General features: G+C 53.6%; 1 long non-coding RNA gene across 1 annotated transcript; it reads left to right on the forward strand.

The window, feature by feature from the left end:
- Positions 1-798: 798 nt before the first annotated feature.
- On the forward strand, positions 799-5,922 carry LOC112660602 (uncharacterized). Its single transcript, XR_003137096.3, has 4 exons — positions 799-1,007; positions 1,139-1,261; positions 1,441-1,501; positions 5,717-5,922. It is a non-coding gene; the product is annotated as an uncharacterized LOC112660602 (long non-coding RNA).
- Positions 5,923-10,065: the final 4,143 nt, after the last annotated feature.

The following is a 10,065-nucleotide window of genomic DNA, read 5'->3' on the forward strand; positions in this document are numbered from 1 at the left end:
GTGGCCCCCAGCCCGAGTCTCCCCCAGGCTTCCACTCGCCCGTCTTTCCTTCCCAATCCTGCCCAAACCTTCTTCAGCTGCTCCTTTCTCCGGGCCCGCTGCCGACGCTCTGATTTACGGCTGTCACAAAGTGTTCTTAGCCGTGACAGTGACAATTAGGACAATTACCCTGGGTGACAACGTCCCTCCAGATTGGGGACCCTCGGTGAGTCAGGCCCCTGGAGCCCGGGCGGTCACCGTCCACGTGGGCCGGGCCTGCCAGGCCCCCACGGCGACAGAGTGACGCTGCCCCTTGGGAGCAGCTGCCCCGTGTCACAGGGGTTCGTCGGCTGTGTGGGTTCCGGGCTCCCCTCCCTGCCCTCCCTGCCTCCCGCTCTCTGCCCTCCCTGCTCGAAAGACAGCGTCTCCGCCGGGGCCTCTCCCGAGGCTGCTGCTGTCCGGGGAGTCCGACCCCGACGGTGGAGGCTCAGTGCCTGCAGATGGTCCCGAGCCCCAGGCCCAGGTTAGAGCACAGGCTGTGGTCGCGCCTGGTTTCCAGTCTGGGCTCCGCTGCTTCCTTGCTGTGGGGTCTCGGGAAAATTACTCAACCTCTCTGAGCTCAGGGGCCTCACATGAGAGTTGAGATGATAAAAGCGGCTGCCTTCTGGGGAGGAGGCCAGACTTCTACGGATGCGATAGCACAGTCACTGGCTTAGCAATCACCCAGAAATACATCATTGATGAAGTATGTTATTATTACTGCTATTGCTATTATTGTGTCAGGACTGGGGATTTCTCTGGCCCCATGTGCATGGAGGTGAGCAGCTTCTCCTGCACCTGGAGGGTGCCCCCAACTTGGGGCTCTCATCACAGGAACAGTGAGAAGAGAATGCACTTCCCATCCCGTGGGCCTGGCTACAGATTCAGCCTCCAGCGCTCACTCGATGTGTGACTTGGGCAAGGGATGGAGCCTCCTCAGTGTTCCCTTCTGTAAAATGGGCACAGCAAGACCGGCCACCTGGGGTTATGTAAGGATTTGTGGGAGGCAGTTTCCTAAGCTCGAATCATTTGAGGCTGTGGCTTTCGGGGAACCTCTCTACCTCTCTGTGCTCCACATCCTCATCCGTAATGCAGTATCTGCTTTGTATGATGCTCTTAGCATTCTAGGTCCCGAGGGAGCGCGGGCACCGGGTGGCCCCTACAGACGCCCCTTCCGGCCACCGCTGCGCTGACCGCTGGGGAACCAGGCCACTGGCCCCGATGACACGTTCGGGAACAGACCGTAAGCGGCCGTGCATCATGTAGGGCTGACAATTAGAGGACGGGAGGACCTATAATAAAGGGCTCATGGCGGGGAGGGGACAGAGGCTCGGGGCGTAGGAGCCCAGATGGGGAGAGGTGCCCACAGCCCGGGGCAGGACGCTGTGCTCCTTCCTGACGCTCATCCTCCCCCCTCCCCAGGACCCGTCTTGCATGCGCGCTGGAGGCTCTGGAAAGTGCCGACTGGTAAATATGAGAGCAGGTAAGTCACCTGATGCCGCACCTCCCTGAGACAGTGGCCCGTGAATTATTGATGTCGTTCCTTATTCTTTGTGTGTTGTTTTCCTGTCGCTGTCAGGATGAGCTGGGGTACGATGCGATGGCAGAGAACCCTCCAGAACGGCCAAGCTCATTTCTCACTCCTGTTACGGGTCCATGGGGTCAGCGGGGAGGGCTCTGCTCACCCAGACACCCGGGGCCCCGGCTGACGGGGCATCACTGTCCTGGGGGTTCAGTGTGTCCCCACGGGCTTCTCAGTCACGCTGACAGGGAAGAAGGGACCAGAGAACCCCGCTCTGAACCTTAGGTGCTCCCCCGGAGGCTCACTGCCCCCCTCTATTCAAGCAGGTCTGGGCACCCCGACATACAAGCGATGGGGACCTGCGGCTCTCCCACGGGGGCGCCCAGGACCACCCCTGGGTCTCAGTGAACCCCAGCCCCACCCTCCCCACGCTGCACCGCAGATTGGGTGCTCCTCTCCCGACACTCCCGTTCGACCAGTTTTCTGTCTCTTTATATTCCTGGAAACAGTCATTCGACTGATGTTCCCACTAACCTCCAGCTTTTGAAGTTTGAATGGTTTCATTCTTTCTCTCTCTTGTAAATAGCACCGCAGTGGATTTCTTCATTCTTTCACTCTTCCTCTAAATGTCTGTTTTGTTAGAAGGGATTCCTGTAAGGTGTTGGGTGAAATAGCATGATGTTTTATTTTTATTTATTTTAATTTTTTTAGCATGAAGTTTTAAAAACAAATAATGCCTAATATTTAGGGATTGAATAATCCTCCAGTTTTGTCTACTCAACCTTCACGTGACCCCAGCTCCGGGACCTTCTCCAGCTCTGCGGGCTCCCGCCCCGGCCCCACCACCACTGTGCCTGGACTGGAGCAGGAGGGGCCTCCCACCTGCTCCCTGCCTCTGCCCAGGCCCTGTTCCTGTCACCGTCTCCCCAGCAGCCAGGTGACCCTGTGAGACTGGGGGCGGAGCCGTCCCTGCCCTGCTCCATACCCTCCAGGCTCCTGTCTCATTTGGCACAATAGTGGCCCAGGGACCCTGAGGTCTCTACCCCCCCATCCCAAGCTGCACTCCCTCTCTGCAGCCTCTTGGGCTCCTTCCTAGGCCCGGAGCCCTGTGCACGGTCAGCCTCAAGACTCACCCTTGCCCTTCCCTCTAGCTGTGGCCTCCTCCCCACACCTGCCCTGCTCCCTCCCTCCTTTGCTTTGGATCTTTGTTCCAGTGTCATCTGCTTTGACTGGCCTTAAAGCCACCTGCAGTCTGGCTCCACCTACCTCTGCATCCCCACCACCTGTCACCTTCCCTCTATTCAAGGTGGTCCAGTCACACAGGCCTTTCTTTTGCCACCTGAGCCTCTGGGCCTTTGCACATGTTGCTCCCTCTGCCCGGAGCATCCTCCAGGACATCTCACCTGGCTGACTCCTCCTTGGCTGTCACGTCTCTGCACAGAAGTGTCGCTTCCTCCCTCACCATGTTGTAGCTGATTATTGCACCCTGGGATCTAGCTCTGTATCTGGTACCTGGCAGGTGTATCACCTCACGGACCCAGCCTGTCCAGGGCCCTGATGGGGAGAGGACCCTGTGGCCCAGGGAAGGGAATGATGAGGACAGGGGATGTGGGTCCGCATGTGCCCAGGGATGCCAACAAGGCTCCCTGCCCTGCTCGCAGCTGCCTGGACAATCAGGATGGAGCCAGAAGCCCCAGGCCTCCGTGGAGGGGGCCCAGCAAGTGCTGGGTGCCTGGTGGGTGGTGGTGAGTATTCAGGTCACGAGCCCTTCCTGCGGGGCACGTGCCACAGGAGCCAGTAAGGCTGGCGCATTAGGAAGTGAACAGAGCTCATCCTTAGTTAAAACATAATTTGGTTAGATGACTTGCTCACATCATTTCCCTGTAATCACCCTCGGGCTCTGCGACTGCCTTTCTTCCCCATCTTTCCTTCCCCTCATGATGGTTTATCACTTTTCTTATTCTTCTCTTTGTTTAACTCTAAGAAGGGAGGGAGCAGAGCTGACTGGGTAGCCCCTTTTGCAGGAACCAAAGAAACCAGTTTGCAAATTGCAGGAAATGATTAGAAACGAGAGTGGCAGTTCCCTCAATTACAGCTGGAGGGGGAGAGAAGGGTGGTCTCCGGGATGGGGAGGACGGGGCTGGGGCAGGCGCCCTCCTCACAGGCAGGGGGTGGGGGGGCAGGGGGGCAGGGCAAGTAGCACCGGAGGGGGCGGCGGCTGGGTGCTGGGCCTTAGTGAACCCTGCAGGCTCCACCTGGAAGGTCGGCGTGGGCGGCCGGGGGTGCAGACATGCATGGCGCACACAGACAGACACACAAATACATGCCATGCACACCTGTGACACACACACAAACATCCCCCCAGGCACACACAGGCACACAGGTACGCACTCATCCCACGTGCACACAGGCCACCCAATCCAGCCCATCCCTCTTCTTCGATTCCTCTCAAGTCACCCGTTCTGTTTGTGCCCGCTGCTGTGACTCTGTGTGCCCTCCATCAGCTCCCACCCGGACCCCCGCGAGGCCCCTGCACTACTACCCTTCCTCGATCACTGATTCACTCACGGTGGGTCTGTTGAGCCGCTTCTGTGTTGCAGGCGCTGTCCGGGCACGTGGGAGGAGCAGTGCCTCACGGAGCTCACGTGCGCCACGGCCTGCTGCCCTCCTGCCCATCTTGTTTCCCTTGGAGGTTAACCCTGCACCTTGCGTAGGGCCTGGAACCTAATATATGTTTGCCTTGTTCTGAATGAATGAGTGGATTCTGCACTAATCCCGGAAATAGCGTCTGAGCTTCATCGTTGAAGGGTTCCTGTTCAGGGGCTCGGGGCGCTTGCTAGCTAACTCCTGGGCACTTGCAGCCCAGTGGAGCCAGCAGGCAGTCGAGCGGTCAGGGCATAACTAACTGCTTCCTGCTACAGGAAGGAAGCTGAGCTGAGGCCCGCTGCAGGCAGCAGAAAGCCCAGCACACACTGGCTTTAACTGTCAGGCTGGAGTGAACTGGGTCTCAGGCAAGGCTTGATCCAGCATCTCAGTTATGCGAGCAAGGACCCTTGGTTTTCCTTCCTTCTGCCTCCCAGGCTTATCTCTCAATCTTGACTTCAGTCTGGCTTCTCATGTGGTTGTAGCTTCAATGTGGGTCACATATTTCCTCTTTCCCATTTGCTGGAAGACATTGTCTCTTCCAGGCCTGGAGGTAGAGGTGGGGTCAACCAGCCACCCAAAGGTGGATGTCAGAGGGACAAACATGGTGTCCCCTCTTCCCAGGGAGCAGAAACTACCTAGGCCAGATGAGATGCAGAGGTAGGTCTAAAGTCTAAAACCTGGGTCTGAGGCAGAGGGCAAGCTGTTTGAGGGAGAAGGGGGTGGGCAGGTGTGTCACTTCCCCTCACTGCCCCTCATGCCTAATACTCTGTCTTTGGAGTGTTGGTTGTGACAATGAAGTTGACCAGGGTTGGAGACTGTGACATGCAAATGCAGGCTGGAGCTGTTGTCCTCACCCTCTCTGGAGCTGAGGATGGATTCTGCTCCCCGTGTGGACAAGATCCCCACCCACACACCCCACCACCACTAACAGCCCCCGGGACAGGCACAGACGCTGCCTCTCTGGCTCCTCATAGGACAGGACAAGACAAGTCTCTCCAGGTCTGGGCAACTCCGTGCTCTGGCCTGAAACGCTCTAGGGCTTCTGCACTTACTGGAGACTAGGGGGCTGTCAGAGCTTGTGTGTGTGTGTGGGGGTAGGTGTGGACAGCAGAGGCTGTGCACATGGGGAAACTGAGGCTTGCTTTCTCTGCATAGATCTGGGCTCCAGATCCTTGTTCTCAGGCCTAGTTTTGATGCAGCATCACAGAGTCTCCCTCCTGAAAACTCCCCGAGTTAAAGTTGGAGGGCTCCCCACCGCTGGTCTCCCCAATCCTCCTCCTGGGTCCCCTCCCCCTCAGATGTGGAGGACAGCCAACCTCTCCAGCCTCGTCCCCTCCACCCTCACCTCCTGCCTCTCCACTGCCCCAGGCCACAGTCACACTGAGTTCTGGAAAGTTAATAATCATGATGCATGCTGTTTATTGAGAACGTAGAATGTTCCAGGTGCTGAGCTGAGTGGTTTACGCACACTGTCTCTTTCATCTCTGCAACATATTTCTGATGTTTTCTATGTGCTACATGCTGGGCCAGATGCTTAGGAGATGATTGTGAACAGAAACTCACTTCTCGCCTCCTGGAAGTTCCGGTCTCACCAGAGAAAACACACATCAGCCAAAGAACAAAGAAATAAAATTACAAAAGATTCCAGTTCCCAGTTCCAGGCCTTTGGAGAGGATCCTAAACGGAGCTGTAATGTGGTCTATAATCCCATTAAAAGTATCATTAATTTATTCTTCCTTCATTCGTTGGGCACTCACTGTTCCCTCCCATGGCCAAGGGCCGATGCCAGAAAGGGAAGGAGGGTTTTTTGAGCCCCTGTCGCCTGCCAGACACTGTTGTGTCATTTTGTCCCCACGACGATGATGGTGTAGGGTAGACATTACTTGTCCTACTTTGCAGGCAAGGAAGCTGGGGCTTGTGGCTCGGGGCTGAGGTTGCATAGCATCTGCTCTGGGCCTCTAGACCATCCAGTGAGGGCCTGACAGACAGCAGCATCTCTTCTCCTCTCCATCTCCCTGGGAAGGGGAGTCTGTCCTACTACCTATGCAGGGGCCTGTCCTATGATCATTATGATGACAATAATAGCTCCGCCAACAGCAGAATCAGCCACGGTCACCCTTCCTTGCAGAGCCCACCATGTGACTGTCAACTTGCAAAGCACTTTGCTTATATAATGGCATTTAATCCACACGACGACAAGTGGGCAAGGCAAGTACTGGCCTCATTTCACGTACACGGTAATGGCTCCTTAGGAATGAAGTACTAGCCCAAGGGCGCTGGGGAGTCAGGGGCAGAACTCGAACTTGGAGCCACTGGGTCCTTGACCAAAAGGATGTATCATTTATTCAAAGAGAGGAGGGGTGGTTATTCCTGCAACAAGAGAAGAGAAGCCAAGGAGCAGAGGGAAGAAGAAAAACAGATGCATCAGTAGAAATCACCGTGACAGACCAGGAGCCCCAGTGAAAGGGTGTGCAGGGCAGATGCCAGGGTTCCCCTGGGAGCTCCAGCTCCCAGTGCCAAGCCTGCATCAGGTCCAGGTGCCCCTAAGTTCCCAGAGATACCCTTGGAGCCTGGTACTCTCCCCTCCCCATTTTTCTTTGCCTAAATTACATTGAGTGCTTTTCTGTTATTTGCAAAGAGCCCTGACTCAGATGGCAAAGAAACCTGCTTATTAAAAAAAAAAAAAAAAAAAAAAAGCTTGCTTAAAAAAAAGGAACAATTCCAACAATGAGTGTCTCTTGCTTAGAGAAGCCTCATCAAATAAGAGGAATGAGGTTTTTGCAAACCTATATGGAAATTAAACCCACAATCTGGACACACACTTGTTTGACAAGTGATAATTAACTGCTGACAATATAATTTCAGTTTGGATGCAAACGTGTTTTTCATTAAAAAGTAATCAAAGAGGTACTTGCATCTGGGAGTCCAGCCTCCAGCAGCGGGAGCTTGGCTCCTCTGCTGGTTTTTCAGGGCTGGCATTGAGTGCCCACTGTCCTTGGCCAGGTGGGCATGGACCCCAAAAGTGACACTGGGAATGGATCTTCAGGGAAGCTTCTAGAGGGCAGCTGTCAAACTGTGTCCCTAAAGGATCCAGGGTCCTCCTCTGGACATCTCCAACCCCAAATGTGACTGGAGCTGGCTGGGGCGAGGTGCTGACCCCAACTTCAGGGAGGGAGGGGGCCCTCTCTTCTTTCCAGCCTCTACTATCCAGATTCTGCAGGGTTGAGAGCCTATCCCCCATTGTACGGAAGGGGAAACTGGCTGAGAGAAGTGGGCATCATCTGTTCCAGGCCACAACTGGTGAGGGGCCAGATGGAGATATGAACTCTGGTTGGCCCGACTCCTCAATCTGTGCCACTCACCCTACCTTCCTCTCTCTCCTCCAATCAACTCAACTCTGTGTCTGTTCCTCATCTGTAAAATGGGGGTAATAATTAACCCACTGCATGAGCTTACTGTGAGGTTTAAATAAGTTAATACACAGAACAGTGTTTGGTACATAGAAATCCCTTAATCAATGTTAGCCATGAGACATATTACAGATAACAACAATGTTGTTGTGCCACCTTTGCCCTCATGCCTCCGTCCTGTGAGATCCACGGGCTCAGCCCTGCAATCATCTGAGTCCTGTCCGGGCTCTCTCCAGACCTCTCACATCCACTTGACAGGAAGAGCCAGGCAGGACCCTGTGCTCTTGGGAGCCTCATTAACAGCAGGGACAGAGCAAGGGTTTGCTTCCCGACTCCTCTGAACACGAACATCTCAGCTCCTGGGGACAGTCATCACAGAGGCTCCACTTGCCTCACTCAAGCTCTGAGCTGTGGGGTTGTTTTCATCTGCATTTTATCCCCTAAGTCTTCCTAGATGTCCGCGGAACTCACACCCTACCCCTTGCTCCCAAGAGCAAGAGCAACGCAGAACCGTCCCCTGGAACATTCTCTAAACTTTATTATCTCTAGCCTGTGCATATCTGTATTCTCTTCCTGGAAACCTTTTCCTTCTATTCCCAACTGGTGAAATCTGACCTTTGGAACCCGACTGACTCAAACATCATCATCTTCTTCTTTTTTTTTTTTAATTTGTTTATTCATGAGAGACACACAGAGAGAGGCAGAGATATAGACAGAGGGAGAAGCAGGCTCCTTGCAGGAAGCCCGATGTGGGCCTGATGTGAAGCCGGGATCAAGCCCTGAGCCAAAGGCAGATGCTCAACCGCTGAGCCACCCAGGCGTCCCTCAAACATCATCTTCTTGATCACACCTTGAGCCTGGATCTATTTGACCTGACTGAACACGGCGCAGGGGCTCTCCGAGGACTTATTAGGCTCCTACTATGTGCTTGGTGTGGTGCATCTTGGTGTGTCTCATGCCAGTTAATCCTAACCCTGTAAGGTGATCTGTAGTATCCCCCTTTAATGGATGAAGAAAGTGAAGCTCAGAGAGGAGAAACTCACCCAAAGTTACGTACCCAATAACTGCCAGAACCTGGGCTATTAACACAGCTCTAAGCTGTATCTTTTTATTTTCAGCTTATATGAATGCATTTGTTCCTCTCCTAAAGGCAGCAAGATGTGGTGTCCCCTAAATTTACACTCATATTTGTCACTGATCTAGACTTTAGATACAAAGGTACACGCTCCCACCCATACAAGCCTCACCCACAGGCAAAGAAACAGGACCCCAAACACATCCACATGGACATTAGCACTTTCCAAGGGATATTAGTGAGCACATCTGTTTTACTCCAAATCTATCCATGCCCCCAGTCCCATGTGCTGAGCCTTGACCTGTTCATCCAACTGCCTCCTGAACACCTGGCCCTGGATGACCCATGGGATCCTCAGCACCTGTGAAACCAGATGGACTTTGGGTGGGCAGGGCAAAGGACAGAGCTGGGGACAGATATGGGGACTGGGTTCTGACTTCTGCTCTGGAAAACCTTCCCTCTATGAACTCTGGAAACATTTGACCAAATACAGCAAAGGGGGAAGGGACATCCCCTGTTAGTGGAAGGGAACTGGCAGCCAGGTGGCAAGGTGTGAGTGGGTGCAACAGCTGCTGTATTGCGGGGGTGGTGATGGTAGACAGTCACTGGCTGAAGGACTAGGCTCTATGCCCTCCAGGGACAGAAGATGATGTTTGGGGTCAGTGCAGGAAGTTGCATAAAGCTGAGACTTTCAAAGGCCTGAACCTTAGGGTATACAAGAAAAACAATCCATTTCCAGGAAATGGGATACAGCAGGGAAGTGTGTCAGTTTCCACTTGGACTCTGAGAGAATTGACAACCACTTTGGGTGATAGTGCCTACAAGCCTGTGCTATGCTTGGCTCTCTGGTTTTAATTTGTAGTGTAGGCATCGTTCATAAATCCCCAAATGAAGCAATTAACATACAATCGGTCCCAGGCTGGTGATGCTTCTGGGGCATCTGGCAGAAACCAATGTGCAGGAGGGGCACACCTTTCACTCAGGCTGCTCAGAATTCCCACAGATAAAGCCTCACTGATGATGAGCTAAACACTCACGTTATAAACAATTAAGAAAACAATTTACCATCCGTGAGAGTAACCATGTAAGCCAGGACAATAAAAACCCAAAGAACTTCATATAATAGAGCAATTCTGATAGAAAGTGCGATATAAATGTATTTAAAGTGATTCAAAATATGAAAAAGTATAAAAAAACACAAGAATAGAATAAGACATTATTCAAAAGGGGGCACCTGGATGGCTCAGTGGGTTAAGTGTCTGCCTTCGGCTCAGGTCATGATCTCAGGGTTCTAGGATCGAGTCCCGCACTGGGCTCTGTGCTCAGGGTCCCTGCTCAGCAGGGAATCTGCTTTTCTTTGCCCTTCCTGTTCCCCATTCATGTGCACTCCTCCC

Source organism: Canis lupus, chromosome 2 (assembly GCF_003254725.2).
Source record: "Canis lupus dingo isolate Sandy chromosome 2, ASM325472v2, whole genome shotgun sequence".
Taxonomy (NCBI): Eukaryota; Metazoa; Chordata; class Mammalia; order Carnivora; family Canidae; genus Canis; species Canis lupus.